Source organism: Telmatherina bonti, assembly GCF_933228915.1.
Source record: "Telmatherina bonti genome assembly, chromosome: 10".
NCBI lineage: Eukaryota > Metazoa > Chordata > Actinopteri > Atheriniformes > Telmatherinidae > Telmatherina > Telmatherina bonti.
The window spans coordinates 40,398,071-40,423,387 of NC_136628.1; the positions used below are offsets into that span (position 1 = coordinate 40,398,071).

Below are 25,317 nucleotides of genomic sequence, written 5' to 3' on the forward strand. Positions count from 1 at the left end.
GGTGAAGGTGTAGGTGAAAGTGAATTATTCGATGAAAGTGTAGGTGTAGGTGTAGGTGAATGTGAAGGTGAAGGTGAAAGTGTAGGTGTAGGTGAAGGTGTAGGTGAATGTGAATGTGAAGGTGAAGGTGTAGGTGAATTTGTAAGTAAAGGTGAAGGTGTAGGTGAATGTGAAGGTGAATGTGAAGGTGAAGGTGTAGGTGAATGTGAAGGTGAATTTGTAGGTGAAGGTGTAGGTTGAGGGGAATTTGTAGATGAAGGTGAAGGTGAAGGTGTAGGTGTAGGTGTAGGTGTAGGTAAAGGTGAAGGTGAATTTGTAGGTGAATTTGTAGATGAAGGTGAATTTTTCGGTGAAGGTGTAGGTGTTGGTGAATGTGAAGGTGAAGGTGTAGGTTTAGGTCAAGGTGTAGGTGAATTTGTAGGTAAAGGTGAAGGTGTAGGTGAATGTGAAGGTGAAGGTGAATTTGTAGGTGAAGGTGTAGGTTGAGGGGAATTTGTAGATGAAGGTGAAGGTGTAGGTGTAGGTGAAGGTGAATTTGTAGGTGAAGGTGAAGGTGAAGGTGTAGGTGAAGGTGAAGGTGTAGGTGTAGGTGTAGGTAAAGGTGAAGGTGAATTTGTAGGTGAAGGTGTAGGTGTAGGTGTAGGTGTAGGTGTAGGTGTAGGTGAAGGTGAAGGTGTAGGTGTAGGTGTAGGTAAAGGTGAAGGTGAATTTCTAGGTGAAGGTGTAGGTGAAGGTGTAGGTGTAGGTGAATGTGAAGGTGAAGGTGAATGTGAAGGTGTAGGTGTAGGTGTAGGTAAAGGTGAAGGTGTAGGTGTAGGTGAAGGTGTAGGTGTAGGTAAAGGTGAAGGTGTAGCTGTAGGTGTAGGTGAATGTGAAGGTGAATGTGAAGGTGTAGATGTAGGTGTAGGTAAAGGTGAAGGTGTAGGTGTAGGTGTAGGTGTAGGTGAAGGTGTAGGTGTAGGTAAAGGTGAAGGTGTAGGTGTAGGTGAAGGTGTAGGTGTAGGTGAATGTGAAGGTGAAGGTGAAGGTGTAGGTGTAGGTGAAGGTGTAGGTGTAGGTGAAGGTGTAGGTGTAGGTGAATGTGAAGGTGAATGTGAAGGTGAAGGTGTAGGTGTAGGTGAAGGTGAATGTGAAGGTGAAGGTGTAGGTGTAGGCGTAGGTGAAGGTGAATTTGTAGGTGAAGGTGTAGGTGTAGGCGTAGGTGAAGGTGAATTTGTAGGTGAAGTTCAAGGTGAAGGTGTAGGTGAAGGTGAATTTGTAGGTGAAGGTGAAGGTGTAGGTGTAGGTAAAGGTGAAGGTGAATTTGTAGGTGAAGGTGTAGGTGAAAGTGAATTTTTCGGTGAAGGTGTTGGTGTAGGTGTAGGTGAATGTGAAGGTGAAGGTGAAGGTGAAAGTGTAGGTGTAGGTGAAGGTGTAGGTGAATGTGAATGTGAAGGTGAAGGTGTAGGTGAATTTGTAAGTAAAGGTGAAGGTGTAGGTGAATGTGAATGTGAAGGTGAATGTGAAGGTGAAGGTGAAGGTGTAGGTGAATGTGAAGGTGAATTTGTAGGTGAAGGTGTAGGTTGAGGGGAATTTGTAGATGAAGGTGAAGGTGTAGGTGTAGGTGTAGGTAAAGGTGAAGGTGAATTTGTAGGTGAATTTGTAGGTGAAGGTGAATTTTTCGGTGAAGGTGTAGGTGTAGGTGAATGTGAAGGTGAAGGTGTAGGTGTAGGTCAAGGTGTAGGTGAATTTGTAGGTAAAGGTGAAGGTGTAGGTGAATGTGAAGGTGAAGGTGAAGGTGAAGGTGTAGGTGAATTTGTAGGTGAAAGTGTAGGTTGAGGGGAATTTGTAGATGAAGGTGAAGGTGTAGGTGTAGGTGAAGGTGAATTTGTAGGTGAAGGTGAAGGTGAAGGTGTAGGTGAAGGTGAAGGTGTAGGTGTAGGTGTAGGTAAAGGTGAAGGTGAATTTATAGGTGAAGGTGTAGGTGTAGGTGTAGGTGAAGGTGAAGGTGTAGGTGTAGGTGTAGGTAAAGGTGAAGGTGAATTTCTAGGTGAAGGTGTAGGTGAAGGTGTAGGTGTAGGTGAATGTGAAGGTGAAGGTGAAGGTGTAGGTGAATTTGTAGGTGAAGGTGTAGGTTGAGGGGAATTTGTAGATGAAGGTGAAGGTGTAGGTGTAGGTGAAGGTGAATTTGTAGGTGAAGGTGAAGGTGAAGGTGTAGGTGAAGGTGAAGGTGTAGGTGTAGGTGTAGGTAAAGGTGAAGGTGAATTTGTAGGTGAAGGTGTAGGTGTAGGTGAATGTGAAGGTGAATTTGTAGGTGAAGGTGTAGGTGTAGGTGTAGGTAAAGGTGAAGGTGAATTTGTAGGTGAAGGTGTAGGTGTAGGTGTAGGTGAAGGTGAAGGTGTAGGTGTAGGTGTAGGTAAAGGTGAAGGTGAATTTCTAGGTGAAGGTGTAGGTGAAGGTGTAGGTGAATGTGAATGTGAAGGTGAAGGTGTTGGTGAATTTGTAAGTAAAGGTGAAGGTGTAGGTGAATGGGAAGGTGAATGTGAAGGTGAAGGTGTAGGTGTAGGTGTAGGTAAAGGTGAAGGTGTAGGTGTAGGTGAAGGTGTAGGTGTAGGTAAAGGTGAAGGTGTAGCTGTAGGTGTAGGTGAATGTGAAGGTGAATGTGAAGGTGTAGATGTAGGTGTAGGTGAATGTGAAGGTGAAGGTGAAGGTTTAGGTGTAGGTAAAGGTGAAGGTGTAGGTGTAGGTGTAGGTGAAGGTGTAGGTGTAGGTGTAGGTAAAGGTGAAGGTGTAGGTGTAGGTGAAGGTGTAGGTGTAGGTGAATGTGAAGGTGAAGGTGAAGGTGTAGGTGTAGGTGAAGGTGTAGGTGTAGGTGAAGGTGTAGGTGTAGGTGAATGTGAAGGTGAATGTGAAGGTGAAGGTGTAGGTGTAGGTGAAGGTGTAGGTGAATGTGAAGGTGAAGGTGTAGGTGTAGGTGTAGGCGTAGGTGAAGGTGAATTTGTAGGTGAAGTTCAAGGTGAAGGTGTAGGTGAAGGTGAATTTGTAGGTGAAGGTGAAGGTGTAGGTGTAGGTAAAGGTGAAGGTGAATTTGTAGGTGAAGGTGTAGGTGAAAGTGAATTTTTCGGTGAAGGTGTAGGTGTAGGTGTAGGTGAATGTGAAGGTGAAGGTGAAGGTGAAAGTGTAGGTGTAGGTGAAGGTGTAGGTGAATGTGAATGTGAAGGTGAAGGTGTTGGTGAATTTGTAAGTAAAGGTGAAGGTGTAGGTGAATGGGAAGGTGAATGTGAAGGTGAAGGTGAAGGTGTAGGTGAATGTGAAGGTGAATTTGTAGGTGAAGGTGTAGGTTGAGGGGAATTTGTAGATGAAGGTGAAGGTGAAGGTGTAGGTGTAGGTGTAGGTGTAGGTGTAGGTGTAGGTAAAGGTGAAGGTGAATTTGTAGGTGAATTTGTAGGTGAAGGTGAATTTTTCGGTGAAGGTGTAGGTGTAGGTGAATGTGAAGGTGAAGGTGTAGGTGTAGGTCAAGGTGTAGGTGAATTTGTAGGTAAAGGTGAAGGTGTAGGTGAATGTGAAGGTGAAGGTGAAGGTGAAGGTGTAGGTGAATTTGTAGGTGAAGGTGTAGGTTGAGGGGAATTTGTAGATGAAGGTGAAGGTGTAGGTGTAGGTGAAGGTGAATTTGTAGGTGAAGGTGAAGGTGAAGGTGTAGGTGAAGGTGAAGGTGTAGGTGTAGGTGTAGGTTTTAGGTAAAGGTGAAGGTGAATTTGTAGGTGAAGGTGTAGGTGTAGGTGTAGGTGAAGGTGAAGGTGTAGGTGTAGGTGTAGGTGTAGGTAAAGGTGAAGGTGAATTTCTAGGTGAAGGTGTAGGTGAAGGTGTAGGTGAATGTGAAGGTGAAGGTGAATGTGAAGGTGTAGGTGTAGGTGTAGGTGCAGGTAAAGGTGAAGGTGTAGGTGTAGGTAAAGGTGAAGGTGTAGCTGTAGGTGTAGGTGAATGTGAAGGTGAATGTGAAGGTGAATGTGAAGGTGTAGGTGTAGGTGTAGGTGTAGGTGTAGGTGAATGTGAAGGTGAAGGTGAAGGTTTAGGTGTAGGTAAAGGTGAAGGTGTAGGTGTAGGTGTAGGTGAAGGTGTAGGTGTAGGTGTAGGTAAAGGTGAAGGTGTAGGTGTAGGTGAAGGTGTAGGTGTAGGTGAATGTGAAGGTGAAGGTGAAGGTGTAGGTGTAGGTGAAGGTGTAGGTGTAGGTGAAGGTGTAGGTGTAGGTGAATGTGAAGGTGAATGTGAAGGTGAAGGTGTAGGTGTAGGTGAAGGTGTAGGTGAATGTGAAGGTGAAGGTGTAGGTGTAGGTGTAGGTGAATTTGTAGGTGAAGGTGTAGGCGTAGGTGAAGGTGAATTTGTAGGTGAAGTTCAAGGTGAAGGTGTAGGTGAAGGTGAAGGTGTAGGTGAAGGTGTAGGTGAATGTGTAGGTAAAGGTGAAGGTGTAGGTGAATGTGTAGGTGAAGGTGTAGGTTGAGGGGAATTTGTAGATGAAGGTTAAGGTGTAGGTGTAGGTGAAGGTGAAGGTGAAGGTGTAGGTGTAGGTGTAGGTAAAGGTGAAGGTGAATTTGTAGGTGAAGGTGTAGGTGTAGGTGAAGGTGAAGGTGTAGGTGTAGGTGTAGGTGAATGTGAAGGTGAAGGTGAAGGTTTAGGTGTAGGTAAAGGTGAAGGTGTAGGTGTAGGTGTAGGTAAAGGTGAAGGTGTAGGTGTAGGTGAAGGTGTAGGTGTAGGTGAATGTGAAGGTGAAGGTGAAGGTGTAGGTGAAGGTGTAGGTGTAGGTGAAGGTGTAGGTGTAGGTGAATGTGAAGGTGAATGTGAAGGTGAAGGTGTAGGTGTAGGTGAAGGTGTAGGTGAATGTGAAGGTGAAGGTGTAGGTGTAGGTGTAGGTGAATTTGTAGGTGAAGGTGTAGGTGTAGGCGTAGGTGAAGGTGAATTTGTAGGTGAAGGTGAAGGTGTAGGTGTAGGTAAAGGTGAAGGTGAATTTGTAGGTGAAGGTGTAGGTGAAAGTGAATTTTTCGGTGAAAGTGTAGGTGTAGGTGTAGGTGAATGTGAAGGTGAAGGTGAAAGTGTAGGTGTAGGTGAAGGTGTAGGTGAATGTGAATGTGAAGGTGAAGGTGTAGGTGAATTTGTAAGTAAAGGTGAATGTGTAGGTGAATGTGAAGGTGAATGTGAAGGTGAAGGTGTAGGTGAATGTGAAGGTGAATTTGTAGGTGAAGGTGTAGGTTGAGGGGAATTTGTAGATGAAGGTGAAGGTGAAGGTGTAGGTGTAGGTGTAGGTAAAGGTGAAGGTGAATTTGTAGGTGAATTTGTAGGTGAAGGTGAATTTTTCGGTGAAGGTGTAGGTGTAGGTGAATGTGAAGGTGAAGGTGTAGGTGTAGGTCAAGGTGTAGGTGAATTTGTAGGTAAAGGTGAAGGTGTAGGTGAATGTGAAGGTGAAGGTGAAGGTGTAGGTGAATTTGTAGGTGAAGGTGTAGGTTGAGGGGAATTTGTAGATGAAGGTGAAGGTGTAGGTGTAGGTGAAGGTGAATTTGTAGGTGAAGGTGAAGGTGAAGGTGTAGGTGAAGGTGAAGGTGTAGGTGTAGGTGTAGGTAAAGGTGAAGGTGAATTTGTAGGTGAAGGTGTAGGTGTAGGTGTAGGTGTAGGTGAAGGTGTAGGTGTAGGTGAATGTGAAGGTGAAGGTGAATGTGAAGGTGTAGGTGTAGGTGTAGGTAAAGGTGAAGGTGTAGGTGTAGGTGAAGGTGTAGGTGTAGGTAAAGGTGAAGGTGTAGCTGTAGGTGTAGGTGAATGTGAAGGTGAATGTGAAGGTGTAGGTGTAGGTGTAGGTGAATGTGAAGGTGAAGGTGAAGGTTTAGGTGTAGGTAAAGGTGAAGGTGTAGGTGTAGGTGTAGGTGTAGGTGAAGGTGTAGGTGTAGGTGTAGGTAAAGGTGAAGGTGTAGGTGTAGGTGAAGGTGTAGGTGTAGGTGAATGTGAAGGTGAAGGTGAAGGTGTAGGTGTAGGTGAAGGTGTAGGTGTAGGTGAAGGTGTAGGTGTAGGTGAATGTGAAGGTGAATGTGAAGGTGAAGGTGTAGGTGTAGGTGAAGGTGTAGGTGAATGTGAAGGTGAAGGTGTAGGTGTAGGTGTAGGTGAATTTGTAGGTGAAGGTGTAGGTGTAGGCGTAGGTGAAGGTGAATTTGTAGGTGAAGTTGTAGGTGAAGGTGTAGGTGAAGGTGAAGGTGTAGGTGAAGGTGTAGGTGAATGTGTAGGTAAAGGTGAAGGTGTAGGTGAATGTGTAGGTGAAGGTGTAGGTTGAGGGGAATTTGTAGATGAAGGTGAAGGTGTAGGTGTAGGTGTAGGTGAAGGTGAAGGTGAAGGTGAAGGTGTAGGTGTAGGTGTAGGTAAAGGTGAAGGTGAATTTGTAGGTGAAGGTGTAGGTGTAGGTGAATGTGAAGGTGAAGGTGAAGGTGAAGGTGTAGGTGTAGGTGTAGGTGAATGTGAAGGTGAAGGTGAAGGTTTAGGTGTAGGTAAAGGTGAAGGTGTAGGTGTAGGTGTTGGTGAAGGTGTAGGTGTAGGTGTAGGTAAAGGTGAAGGTGTAGGTGTAGGTGAAGGTGTAGGTGTAGGTGAATGTGAAGGTGAAGGTGAAGGTGTAGGTGAAGGTGTAGGTGTAGGTGAAGGTGTAGGTGTAGGTGTAAGTGAATGTGAAGGTGAATTTGAAGGTGAAGGTGTAGGTGTAGGTGAAGGTGTAGGTGAATGTGAAGGTGAAGGTGTAGGTGTAGTTATAGGTGAATTTGTAGGTGAAGGTGTAGGTGTAGGCGTAGGTGAAGGTGAATTTGTAGGTGAAGTTCAAGGTGAAGGTGTAGGTGAAGGTGAAGGTGTAGGTGAAGGTGTAGGTGAATGTGTAGGTAAAGGTGAAGGTGTAGGTGAATGTGTAGGTGAAGGTGTAGGTTGAGGGGAATTTGTAGATGAAGGTGAAGGTGTAGGTGTAGGTGTAGGTGAAGGTGAAGGTGAAGGTGTAGGTGTAGGTGTAGGTAAAGGTGAAGGTGAATTTGTAGGTGAAGGTGTAGGTGTAGGTGAATGTGAAGGTGAAGGTGAAGGTGAAGGTGTAGGTGTAGGTGAAGGTGTAGGTGTAGGTGTATGTAAAGGTGAAGGTGTAGGTGTAGGTGAAGGTGTAGGTGTAGGTGAAGGTGTAGGTGAAGGTGTAGGTGAAGGTGAAGGTGAAGGTGTAGGTGTAGGTGTAGGTGAATGTGAAGGTGAAGGTGAAGGTGAAGGTGTAGGTGTAGGTGTAGGTAAAGGTGAAGGTGTAGGTGTAGGTGAAGGTGTAGGTGAAGGTGTAGGTGAAGGTGAAGGTGAAGGTGTAGGTGAATGTGAAGGTGAATTTGTAGGTGAAGGTGAAGGTGAAGGTGTAGGTGTAGGTGTAGGTGTAGGTGAATGTGAAGGTCAAGGTGAAGGTGTAGGTGTAGGTGTAGGTAAAGGTGAAGGTGTAGGTGTAGGTGAAGGTGTAGGTGTAGGTGAAGGTGTAGGTGAAGGTGAATTTGTAGGTGAAGGTGTAGGTGTAGGTGAATGTGAAGGTGAAGGTGAAGGTGTAGGTGTAGGTGTAGGTGAAGGTGTAGGTGTAGGTGTAGGTAAAGGTGAAGGTGTAGGTGTAGGTGAAGGTGTAGGTGTAGGTGAATGTGAAGGTGAAGGTGAAGGTTTAGGTGTAGGTAAAGGTGAAGGTGTAGGTGTAGGTGTAGGTAAAGGTGAAGGTGTAGGTGTAGGTGAAGGTGTAGGTGTAGGTGAATGTGAAGGTGAATGTGAAGGTGAAGGTGTAGGTGTAGGTGAAGGTGTAGGTGAATGTGAAGGTGAAGGTGTAGGTGTAGGTGTAGGTGAATTTGTAGGTGAAGGTGTAGGTGTAGGCGTAGGTGAAGGTGAATTTGTAGGTGAAGGTGAAGGTGTAGGTGTAGGTAAAGGTGAAGGTGAATTTGTAGGTGAAGGTGTAGGTGAAAGTGAATTTTTCGGTGAAAGTGTAGGTGTAGGTGTAGGTGAATGTGAAGGTGAAGGTGAAAGTGTAGGTGTAGGTGAAGGTGTAGGTGAATGTGAATGTGAAGGCGAAGGTGTAGGTGAATTTGTAAGTAAAGGTGAAGGTGTAGGTGAATGTGAAGGTGAATGTGAAGGTGAAGGTGTAGGTGAATGTGAAGGTGAATTTGTAGGTGAAGGTGTAGGTTGAGGGGAATTTGTAGATGAAGGTGAAGGTGAAGGTGTAGGTGTAGGTGTAGGTAAAGGTGAAGGTGAATTTGTAGGTGAATTTGTAGGTGAAGGTGAATTTTTCGGTGAAGGTGTAGGTGTAGGTGAATGTGAAGGTGAAGGTGTAGGTGTAGGTCAAGGTGTAGGTGAATTTGTAGGTAAAGGTGAAGGTGTAGGTGAATGTGAAGGTGAAGGTGAAGGTGTAGGTGAATTTGTAGGTGAAGGTGTAGGTTGAGGGGAATTTGTAGATGAAGGTGAAGGTGTAGGTGTAGGTGAAGGTGAATTTGTAGGTGAAGGTGAAGGTGAAGGTGAATTTGTAGGTGAAGGTGTAGGTGTAGGTGTAGGTGTAGGTGAAGGTGTAGGTGTAGGTGAATGTGAAGGTGAAGGTGAATGTGAAGGTGTAGGTGTAGGTGTAGGTAAAGGTGAAGGTGTAGGTGTAGGTGAAGGTGTAGGTGTAGGTAAAGGTGAAGGTGTAGCTGTAGGTGTAGGTGAATGTGAAGGTGAATGTGAAGGTGTAGGTGTAGGTGTAGGTGAATGTGAAGGTGAAGGTGAAGGTTTAGGTGTAGGTAAAGGTGAAGGTGTAGGTGTAGGTGTAGGTGTAGGTGAAGGTGTAGGTGTAGGTGTAGGTAAAGGTGAAGGTGTAGGTGTAGGTGAAGGTGTAGGTGTAGGTGAATGTGAAGGTGAAGGTGAAGGTGTAGGTGTAGGTGAAGGTGTAGGTGTAGGTGAAGGTGTAGGTGTAGGTGAATGTGAAGGTGAATGTGAAGGTGAAGGTGTAGGTGTAGGTGAAGGTGTAGGTGAATGTGAAGGTGAAGGTGTAGGTGTAGGTGTAGGTGAATTTGTAGGTGAAGGTGTAGGTGTAGGCGTAGGTGAAGGTGAATTTGTAGGTGAAGTTCAAGGTGAAGGTGTAGGTGAAGGTGAAGGTGTAGGTGAAGGTGTAGGTGAATGTGTAGGTAAAGGTGAAGGTGTAGGTGAATGTGTAGGTGAAGGTGTAGGTTGAGGGGAATTTGTAGATGAAGGTGAAGGTGTAGGTGTAGGTGTAGGTGAAGGTGAAGGTGAAGGTGTAGGTGTAGGTGTAGGTAAAGGTGAAGGTGAATTTGTAGGTGAAGGTGTAGGTGTAGGTGAATGTGAAGGTGAAGGTGAAGGTGAAGGTGTAGGTGTAGGTGTAGGTGAATGTGAAGGTGAAGGTGAAGGTTTAGGTGTAGGTAAAGGTGAAGGTGTAGGTGTAGGTGTAGGTGAAGGTGTAGGTGTAGGTGTAGGTAAAGGTGAAGGTGTAGGTGTAGGTGAAGGTGTAGGTGTAGGTGAATGTGAAGGTGAAGGTGAAGGTGTAGGTGAAGGTGTAGGTGTAGGTGAAGGTGTAGGTGTAGGTGTAAGTGAATGTGAAGGTGAATTTGAAGGTGAAGGTGTAGGTGTAGGTGAAGGTGTAGGTGAATGTGAAGGTGAAGGTGTAGGTGTAGTTATAGGTGAATTTGTAGGTGAAGGTGTAGGTGTAGGTGAAGGTGTAGGTGAAGGTGTAGGTGAATGTGTAGGTAAAGGTGAAGGTGTAGGTGAATGTGTAGGTGAAGGTGTAGGTTGAGGGGAATTTGTAGATGAAGGTGAAGGTGTAGGTGTAGGTGTAGGTGAAGGTGAAGGTGAAGGTGTAGGTGTAGGTGTAGGTAAAGGTGAAGGTGAATTTGTAGGTGAAGGTGTAGGTGTAGGTGAATGTGAAGGTGAAGGTGAAGGTGAAGGTGTAGGTGTAGGTGAAGGTGTAGGTGTAGGTGTATGTAAAGGTGAAGGTGTAGGTGTAGGTGAAGGTGTAGGTGTAGGTGAAGGTGTAGGTGAAGGTGTAGGTGAAGGTGAAGGTGAAGGTGTAGGTGTAGGTGTAGGTGAATGTGAAGGTGAAGGTGAAGGTGAAGGTGTAGGTGTAGGTGTAGGTAAAGGTGAAGGTGTAGGTGTAGGTGAAGGTGTAGGTGAAGGTGTAGGTGAAGGTGAAGGTGAAGGTGTAGGTGAATGTGAAGGTGAATTTGTAGGTGAAGGTGAAGGTGAAGGTGTAGGTGTAGGTGTAGGTGTAGGTGAATGTGAAGGTCAAGGTGAAGGTGTAGGTGTAGGTGTAGGTAAAGGTGAAGGTGTAGGTGTAGGTGAAGGTGTAGGTGTAGGTGAAGGTGTAGGTGAAGGTGAATTTGTAGGTGAAGGTGTAGGTGTAGGTGAATGTGAAGGTGAAGGTGAAGGTGTAGGTGTAGGTGTAGGTGAATGTGAAGGTGAAGGTGAAGGTTTAGGTGTAGGTAAAGGTGAAGGTGTAGGTGTAGGTGTAGGTAAAGGTGAAGGTGTAGGTGTAGGTGAAGGTGTAGGTGTAGGTGAATGTGAAGGTGAAGGTGAAGGTGAAGGTGTAGGTGAAGGTGTAGGTGTAGGTGAAGGTGTAGGTGTAGGTGAATGTGAAGGTGAATGTGAAGGTGAAGGTGTAGGTGTAGGTGAAGGTGTAGGTGAATGTGAAGGTGAAGGTGTAGGTGTAGGTGTAGGTGAATTTGTAGGTGAAGGTGTAGGTGTAGGCGTAGGTGAAGGTGAATTTGTAGGTGAAGGTGAAGGTGTAGGTGTAGGTAAAGGTGAAGGTGAATTTGTAGGTGAAGGTGTAGGTGAAAGTGAATTTTTCGGTGAAAGTGTAGGTGTAGGTGTAGGTGAATGTGAAGGTGAAGGTGAAAGTGTAGGTGTAGGTGAAGGTGTAGGTGAATGTGAATGTGAAGGTGAAGGTGTAGGTGAATTTGTAAGTAAAGGTGAAGGTGTAGGTGAATGTGAAGGTGAATGTGAAGGTGAAGGTGTAGGTGAATGTGAAGGTGAATTTGTAGGTGAAGGTGTAGGTTGAGGGGAATTTGTAGATGAAGGTGAAGGTGAAGGTGTAGGTGTAGGTGTAGGTGTAGGTAAAGGTGAAGGTGAATTTGTAGGTGAATTTGTAGGTGAAGGTGAATTTTTCGGTGAAGGTGTAGGTGTAGGTGAATGTGAAGGTGAAGGTGTAGGTGTAGGTCAAGGTGTAGGTGAATTTGTAGGTAAAGGTGAAGGTGTAGGTGAATGTGAAGGTGAAGGTGAAGGTGTAGGTGAATTTGTAGGTGAAGGTGTAGGTTGAGGGGAATTTGTAGATGAAGGTGAAGGTGTAGGTGTAGGTGAAGGTGAATTTGTAGGTGAAGGTGAAGGTGAAGGTGTAGGTGAAGGTGAAGGTGTAGGTGTAGGTGTAGGTAAAGGTGAAGGTGAATTTGTAGGTGAAGGTGTAGGTGTAGGTGTAGGTGTAGGTGAAGGTGAAGGTGTAGGTGTAGGTGTAGGTAAAGGTGAAGGTGAATTTCTAGGTGAAGGTGTAGGTGAAGGTGTAGGTGTAGGTGAATGTGAAGGTGAAGGTGAATGTGAAGGTGTAGGTGTAGGTGTAGGTAAAGGTGAAGGTGTAGGTGTAGGTAAAGGTGAAGGTGTAGCTGTAGGTGTAGGTGAATGTGAAGGTGAATGTGAAGGTGTAGGTGTAGGTGTAGGTGAATGTGAAGGTGAAGGTGAAGGTTTAGGTGTAGGTAAAGGTGAAGGTGTAGGTGTAGGTGTAGGTGTAGGTGAAGGTGTAGGTGTAGGTGTAGGTAAAGGTGAAGGTGTAGGTGTAGGTGAAGGTGTAGGTGTAGGTGAATGTGAAGGTGAAGGTGAAGGTGTAGGTGTAGGTGAAGGTGTAGGTGTAGGTGAAGGTGTAGGTGTAGGTGAATGTGAAGGTGAATGTGAAGGTGAAGGTGTAGGTGTAGGTGAAGGTGTAGGTGAATGTGAAGGTGAAGGTGTAGGTGTAGGTGTAGGTGTAGGTGAATTTGTAGGTGAAGGTGTAGGTGTAGGCGTAGGTGAAGGTGAATTTGTAGGTGAAGTTCAAGGTGAAGGTGTAGGTGAAGGTGAAGGTGTAGGTGAAGGTGTAGGTGAATGTGTAGGTAAAGGTGAAGGTGTAGGTGAATGTGTAGGTGAAGGTGTAGGTTGAGGGGAATTTGTAGATGAAGGTGAAGGTGTAGGTGTAGGTGTAGGTGAAGGTGAAGGTGAAGGTGTAGGTGTAGGTGTAGGTAAAGGTGAAGGTGAATTTGTAGGTGAAGGTGTAGGTGTAGGTGAATGTGAAGGTGAAGGTGAAGGTGAAGGTGTAGGTGTAGGTGAATGTGAAGGTGAATGTGAAGGTGAAGGTGTAGGTGAATGTGAAGGTGAATTTGTAGGTGAAGGTGTAGGTTGAGGGGAATTTGTAGATGAAGGTGAAGGTGAAGGTGTAGGTGTAGGTGTAGGTGTAGGTAAAGGTGAAGGTGAATTTGTAGGTGAATTTGTAGGTGAAGGTGAATTTTTCGGTGAAGGTGTAGGTGTAGGTGAATGTGAAGGTGAAGGTGTAGGTGTAGGTCAAGGTGTAGGTGAATTTGTAGGTAAAGGTGAAGGTGTAGGTGAATGTGAAGGTGAAGGTGAAGGTGTAGGTGAATTTGTAGGTGAAGGTGTAGGTTGAGGGGAATTTGTAGATGAAGGTGAAGGTGTAGGTGTAGGTGAAGGTGAATTTGTAGGTGAAGGTGAAGGTGAAGGTGTAGGTGAAGGTGAAGGTGTAGGTGTAGGTGTAGGTAAAGGTGAAGGTGAATTTGTAGGTGAAGGTGTAGGTGTAGGTGTAGGTGTAGGTGAAGGTGAAGGTGTAGGTGTAGGTGTAGGTAAAGGTGAAGGTGAATTTCTAGGTGAAGGTGTAGGTGAAGGTGTAGGTGTAGGTGAATGTGAAGGTGAAGGTGAATGTGAAGGTGTAGGTGTAGGTGTAGGTGTAGGTAAAGGTGAAGGTGTAGGTGTAGGTAAAGGTGAAGGTGTAGCTGTAGGTGTAGGTGAATGTGAAGGTGAATGTGAAGGTGTAGGTGTAGGTGTAGGTGAATGTGAAGGTGAAGGTGAAGGTTTAGGTGTAGGTAAAGGTGAAGGTGTAGGTGTAGGTGTAGGTGTAGGTGAAGGTGTAGGTGTAGGTGTAGGTAAAGGTGAAGGTGTAGGTGTAGGTGAAGGTGTAGGTGTAGGTGAATGTGAAGGTGAAGGTGAAGGTGTAGGTGTAGGTGAAGGTGTAGGTGTAGGTGAAGGTGTAGGTGTAGGTGAATGTGAAGGTGAATGTGAAGGTGAAGGTGTAGGTGTAGGTGTAGGTGAAGGTGTAGGTGAATGTGAAGGTGAAGGTGTAGGTGTAGGTGTAGGTGTAGGTGAATTTGTAGGTGAAGGTGTAGGTGTAGGCGTAGGTGAAGGTGAATTTGTAGGTGAAGTTCAAGGTGAAGGTGTAGGTGAAGGTGAAGGTGTAGGTGAAGGTGTAGGTGAATGTGTAGGTAAAGGTGAAGGTGTAGGTGAATGTGTAGGTGAAGGTGTAGGTTGAGGGGAATTTGTAGATGAAGGTGAAGGTGTAGGTGTAGGTGTAGGTGAAGGTGAAGGTGAAGGTGTAGGTGTAGGTAAAGGTGAAGGTGAATTTGTAGGTGAAGGTGTAGGTGTAGGTGAATGTGAAGGTGAAGGTGAAGGTGAAGGTGAAGGTGTAGGTGTAGGTGAATGTTAAGGTGAAGGTGAAGGTTTAGGTGTAGGTAAAGGTGAAGGTGTAGGTGTAGGTGTAGGTGAAGGTGTAGGTGTAGGTGTAGGTAAAGGTGAAGGTGTAGGTGTAGGTGAAGGTGTAGGTGTAGGTGAATGTGAAGGTGAAGGTGAAGGTGTAGGTGAAGGTGTAGGTGTAGGTGAAGGTGTAGGTGTAGGTGTAAGTGAATGTGAAGGTGAATTTGAAGGTGAAGGTGTAGGTGTAGGTGAAGGTGTAGGTGAATGTGAAGGTGAAGGTGTAGGTGTAGGTGTAGGTGAATTTGTAGGTGAAGGTGTAGGTGTAGGCGTAGGTGAAGGTGAATTTGTAGGTGAAGTTCAAGGTGAAGGTGTAGGTGAAGGTGAAGGTGTAGGTGAAGGTGTAGGTGAATGTGTAGGTAAAGGTGAAGGTGTAGGTGAATGTGTAGGTGAAGGTGTAGGTTGAGGGGAATTTGTAGATGAAGGTGAAGGTGTAGGTGTAGGTGTAGGTGAAGGTGAAGGTGAAGGTGAAGGTGTAGGTGTAGGTGTAGGTAAAGGTGAAGGTGAATTTGTAGGTGAAGGTGTAGGTGTAGGTGAATGTGAAGGTGAAGGTGAAGGTGAAGGTGTAGGTGTAGGTGAAGGTGTAGGTGTAGGTGTATGTAAAGGTGAAGGTGTAGGTGTAGGTGAAGGTGTAGGTGTAGGTGAAGGTGTAGGTGAAGGTGTAGGTGAAGGTGAAGGTGTAGGTGTAGGTGTAGGTGAATGTGAAGGTGAAGGTGTAGGTGTAGGTGTAGGTGTAGGTAAAGGTGAAGGTGTAGGTGTAGGTGAAGGTGTAGGTGAAGGTGTAGGTGAAGGTGAAGGTGAAGGTGTAGGTGAATGTGAAGGTGAATTTGTAGGTGAAGGTGAAGGTGAAGGTGTAGGTGTAGGTGTAGGTGTAGGTGAATGTGAAGGTCAAGGTGAAGGTGTAGGTGTAGGTGTAGGTAAAGGTGAAGGTGTAGGTGTAGGTGAAGGTGTAGGTGTAGGTGAAGGTGTAGGTGAAGGTGAATTTGTAGGTGAAGGTGTAGGTGTAGGTGAATGTGAAGGTGAAGGTGTAGGTGTAGGTGAAGGTGTAGGTGTAGGTGTATGTAAAGGTGAAGGTGTAGGTGTAGGTGAAGGTGTAGGTGAATGTGTAGGTGAAGGTGAAGGTGAAGGTGAAGGTGTAGGTGTAGGTGTAGGTAAAGGTGAAGGTGTAGGTGTAGGTGAAGGTGTAGGTGTAGGTGAAGGTGTAGGTGAAGGTGAAGGTGTAGGTGAAGGTGTAGGTGAAGGTGAAGGTGTAGGTGAATTTGTAGGTAAAGGTGAAGGTTTAGGTGAATGTGAAGGTGAAGGTGAAGGTGTAGGTGAATTTGTAGGTAAAGGTGAAGGTGTAGGTGAATGTGAAGGTGAAGGTGAAGGTGAATTTGTAGGTGAATGTGAAGGTGAAGGTGAAGGTGTAGGTGTAGGTGAATTTGTAGGTGAAGGTGTAGGTGTAGGCGTAGGTGAAGGTGTAGGTGAAGGTGAAGGTGAAGGTGTAGGTGAAGGTGTAGGTGAATTTGTAGGTAAAGGTGAAGGTGTAGGTGAATGTGAAGGTGAAGGTGAAGGTGTAGGTGAATTTGTAGGTGAAGGTGTAGGTTGAGGGGAATTTGTAGATGACGGTGAGGGTGTAAGTGTAGGTGAAGGTGAAGGTGTAGGTGTAGGTGTAGGTGTAGGTGAAGGTGAATTTGTAGGTGAAGGTGTAGGTGTAGGTGAATGTGAAGGTGAAGGTGTAGGTGAAGGTGTAGGTGAAGGTGTAGGTGAAGGTGAATTTGTAGGTGAAGGTGTAGGTGTAGGTGAATGTGAAGGTGAAGGTGAAGGTGAAGGTGTAGGTGTAGGTGTAGGTGTAGGTGTAGGTAAAGGTGAAGGTGTAGGTGTAGGTGAAGGTGTAGGTGTAGGTGAAGGTGTAGGTGAAGGTGAAGGTGTAGGTGAAGGTGTAGGTGAAGGTGAAGGTGTAGGTGAATTTGTAGGTAAAGGTGAAGGTTTAGGTGAATGTGAAGGTGAAGGTGAAGGTGTAGGTGAATTTGTAGGTAAAGGTGAAGGTGTAGGTGTAGGTGAAGGTGAAGGTGAAGGTGTAGGTGTAGGTGTAGGTAAAGGTGAAGGTGAATTTGTAGGTGAAGGTGTAGGTGTAGGTGAATGTGAAGGTGAAGGTGAAGGTGAAGGTGTAGGTGTAGGTGTAGGTGAATGTGAAGGTGAAGGTGAAGGTTTAGGTGTAGGTAAAGGTGAAGGTGTAGGTGTAGGTGTAGGTGAAGGTGTAGGTGTAGGTGTAGGTAAAGGTGAAGGTGTAGGTGTAGGTGAAGGTGTAGGTGTAGGTGAATGTGAAGGTGAAGGTGAAGGTGTAGGTGAAGGTGTAGGTGTAGGTGAAGGTGTAGGTGTAGGTGTAAGTGAATGTGAAGGTGAATTTGAAGGTGAAGGTGTAGGTGTAGGTGAAGGTGTAGGTGAATGTGAAGGTGAAGGTGTAGGTGTAGGTGTAGGTGAATTTGTAGGTGAAGGTGTAGGTGTAGGCGTAGGTGAAGGTGAATTTGTAGGTGAAGTTCAAGGTGAAGGTGTAGGTGAAGGTGAAGGTGTAGGTGAAGGTGTAGGTGAATGTGTAGGTAAAGGTGAAGGTGTAGGTGAATGTGTAGGTGAAGGTGTAGGTTGAGGGGAATTTGTAGATGAAGGTGAAGGTGTAGGTGTAGGTGTAGGTGAAGGTGAAGGTGAAGGTGTAGGTGTAGGTGTAGGTAAAGGTGAAGGTGAATTTGTAGGTGAAGGTGTAGGTGTAGGTGAATGTGAAGGTGAAGGTGAAGGTGAAGGTGTAGGTGTAGGTGAAGGTGTAGGTGTAGGTGTATGTAAAGGTGAAGGTGTAGGTGTAGGTGAAGGTGTAGGTGTAGGTGAAGGTGTAGGTGAAGGTGTAGGTGAAGGTGAAGGTGAAGGTGTAGGTGTAGGTGTAGGTGAATGTGAAGGTGAAGGTGAAGGTGTAGGTGTAGGTGTAGGTAAAGGTGAAGGTGTAGGTGTAGGTGAAGGTGTAGGTGAAGGTGTAGGTGAAGGTGAAGGTGAAGGTGAAGGTGTAGGTGAATGTGAAGGTGAATTTGTAGGTGAAGGTGAAGGTGAAGGTGTAGGTGTAGGTGTAGGTGAATGTGAAGGTGAAGGTGAAGGTGTAGGTGTAGGTGTAGGTAAAGGTGAAGGTGTAGGTGTAGGTGAAGGTGTAGGTGAAGGTGTAGGTGAAGGTGAATTTGTAGGTGAAGGTGTAGGTGTAGGTGAATGTGAAGGTGAAGGTGTAGGTGTAGGTGAAGGTGTAGGTGTAGGTGTATGTAAAGGTGAAGGTGTAGGTGTAGGTGAAGGTGTAGGTGTAGGTGAAGGTGTAGGTGAATGTGTAGGTGAAGGTGAAGGTGAAGGTGAAGGTGAAGGTGTAGGTGTAGGTGTAGGTAAAGGTGAAGGTGTAGGTGTAGGTGAAGGTGTAGGTGTAGGTGAAGGTGTAGGTGAAGGTGAAGGTGTAGGTGAAGGTGTAGGTGAAGGTGAAGGTGTAGGTGAATTTGTAGGTAAAGGTGAAGGTTTAGGTGAATGTGAAGGTGAAGGTGAAGGTGTAGGTGAATTTGTAGGTAAAGGTGAAGGTGTAGGTGAATGTGAAGGTGAAGGTGAATTTGTAGGTGAATGTGAAGGTGAAGGTGAAGGTGTAGGTGTAGGTGAATTTGTAGGTGAAGGTGTAGGTGTAGGCGTAGGTGAAGGTGTAGGTGAAGGTGAAGGTGTAGGTGAAGGTGTAGGTGAATTTGTAGGTAAAGGTGAAGGTGTAGGTGAATGTGAAGGTGAAGGTGAAGGTGTAGGTGAATTTGTAGGTGAAGGTGTAGGTTGAGGGGAATTTGTAGATGACGGTGAGGGTGTAAGTGTAGGTGAAGGTGAAGGTGTAGGTGTAGGTGAAGGTGAATTTGTAGGTGAAGTTGTAGGTGTAGGTGAATGTGAAGGTGAAGGTGTAGGTGAAGGTGTAGGTGAAGGTGAATTTGTAGGTGAAGGTGTAGGTGTAGGTGAATGTGAAGGTGAAGGTGAAGGTGAAGGTGTAGGTGTAGGTGTAGGTGTAGGTGTAGGTAAAGGTGAAGGTGTAGGTGTAGGTGAAGGTGTAGGTGTAGGTGAAGGTGTAGGTGAAGGTGAAGGTGTAGGTGAAGGTGTAGGTGAAGGTGAAGGTGTAGGTGAATTTGTAGGTAAAGGTGAAGGTTTAGGTGAATGTGAAGGTGAAGGTGAAGGTGTAGGTGAATTTGTAGGTAAAGGTGAAGGTGTAGGTGAATGTGAAGGTGAAGGTGAAGGTGAATTTGTAGGTAAAGGTGAAGGTTTAGGTGAATGTGAAGGTGAAGGTGAAGGTGTAGGTGAATTTGTAGGTAAAGGTGAAGGTGTAGGTGAATGTGAAGGTGAAGGTGAAGGTGAATTTGTAGGTGAATGTGAAGGTGAAGGTGAAGGTGTAGGTGAAGGTGTAGGTGAAGGTGTAGGTGAAGGTGTAGGTGAAGGTGAATTTGTAGGTGAAGGTGTAGGTGTAGGTGAATGTGAAGGTGAAGGTGAAGGTGTAGGTGTAGGTGAAGGTGTAGGTGTAGGTGTATGTAAAGGTGAAGGTGTAGGTGAAGGTGTAGGTGTAGGTGTAGGTGAAGGTGTAGGTGAATGTGTAGGTGAAGGTGAAGGTGAAGGTGTAGGTGTAGGTGTAGGTGTAGGTAAAGGTGAAGGTGTAGGTGTAGGTGAAGGTGTAGGTGTAGGTGTAGGTGAATTTGTAGGTGAAGGTGTAGGTGAAGGTGTAGGTGAAGGTGAAGGTGTAGGTGAAGGTGTAGGTGAAGGTGAAGGTGTAGGTGAATTTGTAGGTAAAGGTGAAGGTTTAGGTGAATGTGAAGGTGAAGGTGAAGGTGTAGGTGAATTTGTAGGTAAAGGTGAAGGTGTAGGTGAATGTGAAGGTGAAGGTGAAGGTGAATTTGTAGGTGAATGTGAAGGTGAAGGTGAAGGTGTAGGTGTAGGTGAATTTGTAGGTGAAGGTGTAGGTGTAGGCGTAGGTGAAGGTGAAGGTGAAGGTGTAGGTGAATTTGTAGGTAAAGGTGAAGGTGTAGGTAAAGGTGAAGGTGTAGGTGAATGTGAAGGTGAAGGTGAAGGTGTAGGTGAATTTGTAGGTGAAGGTGTAGGTTGAGGGGAATTTGTAGATGACGGTGAGGGTGTAAGTGTAGGTGAAGGTGAAGGTGTAGGTGTAGGTGTAGGTGTAGGTGTAGGTGTAGGTGAAGGTGAATTTGTAGGTGAAGCTGTAGGTGTAGGTGAATGTGAAGGTGAAGGTGTAGGTGAAGGTGTAGGTGAAGGTGAAGGTGTAGGTGGATTTGTAGGTAAAGGTGAAGGTGTAGGTGAATTTGTAGGTGAAGGTGTAGGTTGAGGGGAATTTGTAGATGAAGGTGAAGGTGTAGGTGTAGGTGAAGGTGAAGGTGTAGGTGTAGGTGTAGGTAAAGGTGAAGGTGAATTTGTAGGTGAAGGTGTAGGTGCAGGTGTAGGTGTAGGTGAAGGTGAAGGTGTAGGTGTAGGTGTAGGTAAAGGTGTAGGTGAATTTGTAGGTGAAGGTGTAGGTTGAGGGGAATTTGTAGATGAAGGTGAAGGTGTAGGTGTAGGTGTAGGTGTAGGCAAAGGTGAAGGTGAATTTGTAGGTTAAGGTGTAGGTGCAGGTGTAGGTGAAGGTGAAGGTGTAGGTGTAGGTGTAGGTAAAGGTGAAGGTGAATTTGTAGGTGAAGGTGAATTTGTAGGTGAAGGTGTAGTTGAAGGTGTACGTGTAGGTGAATGTGAAGGTGAAGGTGTAGGTGAATTTGTAGGTCAAGGTGAAGGTGTAGGTGAATTTGTAGGTGAAGGTGAAGGTGTAGGTGTAGGTGAAGGTGAAGGTGTAGGTGAATTTGTAGGTGAAGGTGAAGGTGTAGGTGAATGTGAAGGTGAAGTTGTAGGTGTAGGTGTACGTGAAGGTGAAGGTGAAGGTGTAGGTGAATGTGAAGGTGAAGGTGAAGGTGAAGGTGTAGGTGTACGTGAAGGTGAAGGTGAAGGTGTAGGTGAATGTGAAGGTGAACGTGAAGGTGTAGGTGAAGGTGAAGGTTTAGGTGCAGGTAAAGGTGAAGGTGTAGGTGTAGGTGTAGGTGAAGGTGTAGGTGTAGGTGTAGGTGTAGGTAAAGGTGAAGGTGTAGGTGAAGGTGTAGGTGAATGTGAAGGTGAAGGTGAAGGTGTAGGTGTAGGTGAAGGTATAGGTGTAGGTAAAGGTGAAGGTGAATTTGTAGGAGAATTTGTAGGTGAAGGTGAATTTTTCGGTGAAGGTGTAGGTGAATGTGAAGGTGAAGGTGTAGGTGTAGGTCAAGGTGTAGGTGAATTTGTAGGTAAAGGTGAAGGTGTAGGTGAATGTGAAGGTGTAGGTGTAGGTCAAGGTGTAGGTGAATTTGTAGGTAAAGGTGAAGGTGTAGGTGAATGTGAAGGTGAAGGTGTAGGTGAATTTGTAGGTGAAGGTGTAGGTTGAGGGGAATTTGTAGATGAAGGTGAAGGTGTAGGTGAAGGTGAAGGTGAATTTGTAGGTGAAGGTGTAGGTGTAGGTGTAGGTGAAGGTGAAGGTGTAGGTGTAGGTGTAGGTGTAGGTAAAGGTGAAGGTGAATTTCTAGGTGAAGGTGTAGGTGAAGGTGTAGGTGTAGGTGAATGTGAAGGTGAAGGTGAATGTGAAGCTGTAGGTGAATGTGAAGGTGTAGGTGTAGGTGTAGGTAAAGGTGAAGGTGTAGGTGTAGGTGAAGGTGTAGGTGAAGGTGTAGGTGTAGGTGAATGTGAAGGTGAAGGTGAAGGTTTAGGTGTAGGTAAAGGTGAAGGTGTAGGTGTAGGTGTAGGTGAAGGTGTAGGTGTAGGTGTAGGTAAAGGTGAAGGTGTAGGTGTAGGTGAAGGTGTAGGTGTAGGTGAATGTGAAGGTGAATTTGTGGGTGAAGGTGTAGGTGTAGGTGTAGGTGAAGGTGAAGGTGTAGGTGTAGGTGTAGGTGTAGGTAAAGGTGAAGGTGTAGGTGAATGTGAAGGTGTAGGTGTAGGTAAAGGTGTAGGTGAATTTGTAGGTAAAGGTGAAGGTGTAGGTGAATGTGAAGGTGAAGGTGTAGGTGAATTTGTAGGTGAAGGTGTAGGTTGAGGGGAATTTGTAGATGAAGGTGAAGGTGAAGGTGTAGGTGAAGGTGAAGGTGAATTTGTAGGTGAAGGTGTAGGTGTAGGTGTAGGTGTAGGTGAAGGTGAAGGTGTAGGTGTAGGTGTAGGTAAAGGTGAAGGTGAATTTCTAGGTGAAGGTGTAGGTGAAGGTGTAGGTGTAGGTGAATGTGAAGGTGAAGGTGAATGTGAAGCTGTAGGTGAATGTGAAGGTGTAGGTGTAGGTGTAGGTGTAGGTGAAGGTGAAGGTGTAGGTGTAGGTGAAGGTGTAGGTGAAGGTGTAGGTGTAGGTGAATGTGAAGGTGAAGGTGAAGGTTTAGGTGTAGGTAAAGGTGAAGGTGTAGGTGTAGGTGTAGGTGAAGGTGTAGGTGTAGGTGTAGGTAAAGGTGAAGGTGTAGGTGTAGGTGAAGGTGTAGGTGTAGGTGAATGTGAAGGTGTAGGTGAAGGTGTAGGTGTAGGTGTAGGTGAAGGTGAATGTGAAGGTGTAGGTGTAGGTGAAGGTGTAGGTGAATGTGAAGGTGATGGTAAAGGTGTAGGTGTAGGTGTAGGTGAATTTGTAGGTGAAGGTGTAGGTGTAGGCGTAGGTGAAGGTGAATTTGTAGGTGAAGGTCAAGGTGAAGGTGTAGGTGAAGGTGAAGGTGTAGGTGAAGGTGTAGGTGAATGTGAAGGTAAAGGTGAAGGTGTAGGTGTAGGTGTAGGTGTAGGTAAAGGTGAAGGTGAATTTGTAGGTGAAGGTGTAGGTGAATGTGAAGGTGAAGGTGAAGGTGTAGGTGAAGGTGTAGGTGTAGGTGTAGGTGTATGTAAAGGTGAAGGTGTAGGTGTAGGTGAAGGTGTAGGTGAATGTGAAGGTGAAGGTAAAGGTGTAGGTGTAGGTGTAGGTGAATTTGTAGGTGAAGGTTTAGGTGTAGGCGTAGGTGAAGGTGAATTTGTAGGTGAAGGTCAAGGTGAAGGTGTAGGTGAAGGTGAAGGTGAAGGTGTAGGTGAAGGTGTAGGTGAATGTGAAGGTAAAGGTGAAGGTGTAGGTGTAGGTGTAGGTGTAGGTAAAAGTGAAGGTGAATTTGTAGGTGAAGGTGTAGGTGAATGTGAAGGTGAAGGTGAAGGTGAAGGTGTAGGTGAAGGTGTAGGTGTAGGTGTAGGTGTATGTAAAGGTGAAGGTGTAGGTGTAGGTGAAGGTGTAGGTGTAGGTGAATTTGTAGGTGAAGGTGAAGGTGTGGGTGTAGGTGAAGGTGAAGTTGTAGGTGAATTTGTAGGTGAAGGTGAAAGTGTAGGTGAATGTGAAGGTGAAGGTGTAGGTGTAGGTGAATTTGTAGGTGAAGGTGTAGGTGAAGGTGTAGGTGAAGGTGAAGGTGAAGGTGTAGGTGTAGGTGTAGGTGTAGGTAAAGGTGAAGGTGAAGGTGAATTTGTAGTTGAAGGTGAAAGTGTAGGGGAAGGTAAATTTGTAGGTGAATGTCAAGGTGAAGGTGTAGGTGAAGGTGTAGGTGAATTTGTAGGTGAAGGTGTAGGTGAAGGTGTAGGTGAATTTGTAGGTGAAGGTGAAGGTGTAAGTAAAGGTGAAGGTGAAGGTGAATGTGTAGGTGAAGGTGAAGGTGTAGGTATAGGTTTAGGTAAAGGTGAAGGTGAATTTGTAGTTGAAGGTGTAGGTGAAGGTGAATTTTTCGGTGAAGGTGTAGGTGAAGGTGTAGGTGTAGGTGAATGTGAAGGTGAAGGTGAAGGTGAAGGTGTAGGTGAATTTGTAGGTAAAGGTGAAGGTGTAGGTGAAGGTGAAGGTGTAGGTGAATTTGTAGGTGAAGGTGTAGGTGAAGGTGTAGGTGAAGGTGAAGGTGTAGGTGTAGGTGTAGGTGTAGGTAAAGGTGAAGGTGAAGGTGAATTTGTAGGTGAAGGTGTAGGTGTAGGTGTAGGTGAAGGTGAAGGTGTAGGTGTAGGTGTAGGTGTAGGTAAAGGTGAAGGTGTAGGTGAAGGTGTAGGTGTAGGTGAATGTGAAGGTGAAGGTGTAAGTGTAGGTAAAGGTGAAGGTGTAGGTGTAGGTGTAGGTAACGGTGAAGGTGTAAGTGTAGGTGAAGGTCGAAGGTGAAGGTGTAGGTCAAGTTGGAGGTGTAGGTGAAGGTGAAGGTGAAGGTGTAGGTGAATTTGTAGGTGAAGGTGAAGGTGGAGATGAAGGTGTAGGTGAATTTGTAGCTGAAGGTGAAGGTGTAGGTGAAGGTGAAGGTGTAGGTGAATTTGTAGGTAAAGGTGAAGGTGTAGGTGAATGTGAAGGTGAAGGTGAAGGTGTAGGTGAATTTGTAGGTGAAGGTGTAGGTTGAGGGGAATTTGTAGATGACGATGAGGGTGTAGGTGTAGGTGAAGGTGAAGGTGTAGGTGTAGGTGTAGGTGTAGGTGTAGGTAAAGGTGAAGGTGAATTTGTAGGTGAAGGTGTAGGTGTAGGTGAAGGTGAAGGTGTAGGTGTAGGTGTAGGTAAAGGTTAAGGTGAATTTGTAGGTGAAGGTGAATTTGTAGGTGAAGGTGTAGGTTGAGGGGAATTTGTAGATGAAGGTGAAGGTGAAGGTGTAGGTGAAGGTGAAGGTGTAGGTGTAGGTGTAGGTAAAGGTGAAGGTGAATTTGTAGGTGAAGGTGTAGGTGCAGGTGTAGGTGTAGGTGAAGGTGAAGGTGAAGGTGTAGGTGTAGGTGTAGGTAAAGGTGTAGGTGAATTTGTAGGTGAAGGTGAAGGTTGAGGGGAATTTGTAGATGAAGGTGAAGGTGTAGGTGTAGGTAAAGGTGAAGGTGAATTTGTAGGTGAAGGTGTAGGTGCAGGTGTAGGTGAAGGTGAAGGTGTAGGTGTAGGTGTAGGTAAAGGTGAAGGTGAATTTGTAGGTGAAGGTGTAGGTGAAGGTGTACGTGTAGGTGAATGTGAAGGTGAAGGTCAAGGTGAAGGTGTAGGTGAATTTGTAGGTGAAGGTGAAGGTGTGGGTGTAGGTGAAGGTGAAGGTGTAGGTGAATTTGTAGGGGAAGGTGAAAGTGTAGGTGAATGTGAAGGTGAAGGTGTAGGTGTAGGTGAATTTGTAGGTGAAGGTGTAGGTGTAGGTGAAGGTGAATTTGTAGGTGAAGGTGAAGGTGTAGGGGAAGGTAAATTTGTAGGTGAATGTCAAGGTGAAGGTGTAGGTGAAGGTGTAGGTGTAGGTGAAGGTCAAGGTGAAGGTGTAGGTGAATTTGTAGGTGAAGGTGAAGGTGTAGATGAAGGTGAAGGTGAAGGTGTAGGTGTAGGTGAAGGTGTAGGTGAATGTGAAGGTGAAGGTGTAGGTGTAGGTGAAGGTGAAGGTGTAGGTGAATTTGTAGGTAAAGGTGAAGGTGTAGGTGTAGGTGAAGGTGAAGGTGAAGGTGTAGGTGTACGTGAAGGTGAAGGTGTAGGTGAATTTGTAGGTGAAGGTGAAGATGAAGGTGAATTTGTAGGTAAAGGTGAAGGTGTAGGTGAATGTGAAGGTGAACGTGAAGGTGTAGATGAAGGTGAAGGTGAAGGTGTAGGTGTAGGTGAAGGTGTAGGTGAATGTGAAGGTGTAGGTGTAGGTGAAGGTGAAGGTGTAGGCGAATTTGTAGGTAAAGGTGAAGGTGTAGGTGAAGGTGAAGGTGAAGGTGTAGGTGTACGTGAAGGTGAAGGTGAAGGTGTAGGTGAATTTGTAGGTGAAGGTGAAGATGAAGGTGAATTTGTAGGTAAAGGTGAAGGTGTAGGTGAATGTGAAGGTGAACGTGAAGGTGTAGGTGAAGGTGAAAGTGAAGGTGTAGGTGAATTTGTAGGTAAAGGTGTAGGTTGAGGGGAATTTGTAGATGAAGGTGAAGGTGTAGGTGTAGGTGAAGGTGAATTTGTAGGTGAAGGTGAAGGTGAAGGTGTAAGTAAAGGTGAAGGTGAATGTGTAGGTGAAGGTGAAGGTGTAGGTATAGGTTTAGGTAAAGGTGAAGGTGAATTTGTAGTTGAAGGTGTAGGTGAAGGTGAATTTTTCGGTGAAGGTGTAGGTGAAGGTGTAGGTGTAGGTGAATTTGAAGGTGTAGGTGAAGGTGAAGGTGTAGGTGAATTTGTAGGTAAAGGTGAAGGTGTAGGTGAATTTGTAGGTAAAGGTGAAGGTGTAGGTGAAGGTGAAGGTGAAGGTGAATTTGTAGGTGAAGGTGAAGGTGAAGGTGTAGGTGTAGGTGAAGGTGAATTTGTAGGTGAAGGTGAAGGTGTTTGTGAATTTGTAGATGAAGGTGAATTTGTAGGTGAAGGTGAAGGTGTAAGTAAAGGTGAAGGTGAAGGTGAATGTGTAGGTGAAGGTGTAGGTGAAGGTGTAGGTGAAGGTGAAGGTGAAGGTGAAGGTGTAGGTGTAGGTGTAGGTAAAGGTGAAGATGAAGGTGAATTTGTAGGTGAAGGTGTAGGTGTAGGTGTAGGTGAAGGTGAAGGTGAAGGTGAAGGTGTAGGTGTAGGTGTAGGTAAAGGTGAAGGTGTAGGTGAAGGTGTAG

General features: G+C 45.7%; 1 protein-coding gene across 1 annotated transcript in view; it reads right to left on the bottom strand.

Annotated features, from left to right (window-relative positions):
• The window catches only part of LOC306761866 (A disintegrin and metalloproteinase with thrombospondin motifs 2-like), a 145,946-nt gene that overhangs the window by 65,434 nt on the left and 55,195 nt on the right, over window positions 1-25,317 (bottom strand). The window lies entirely within an intron of this gene.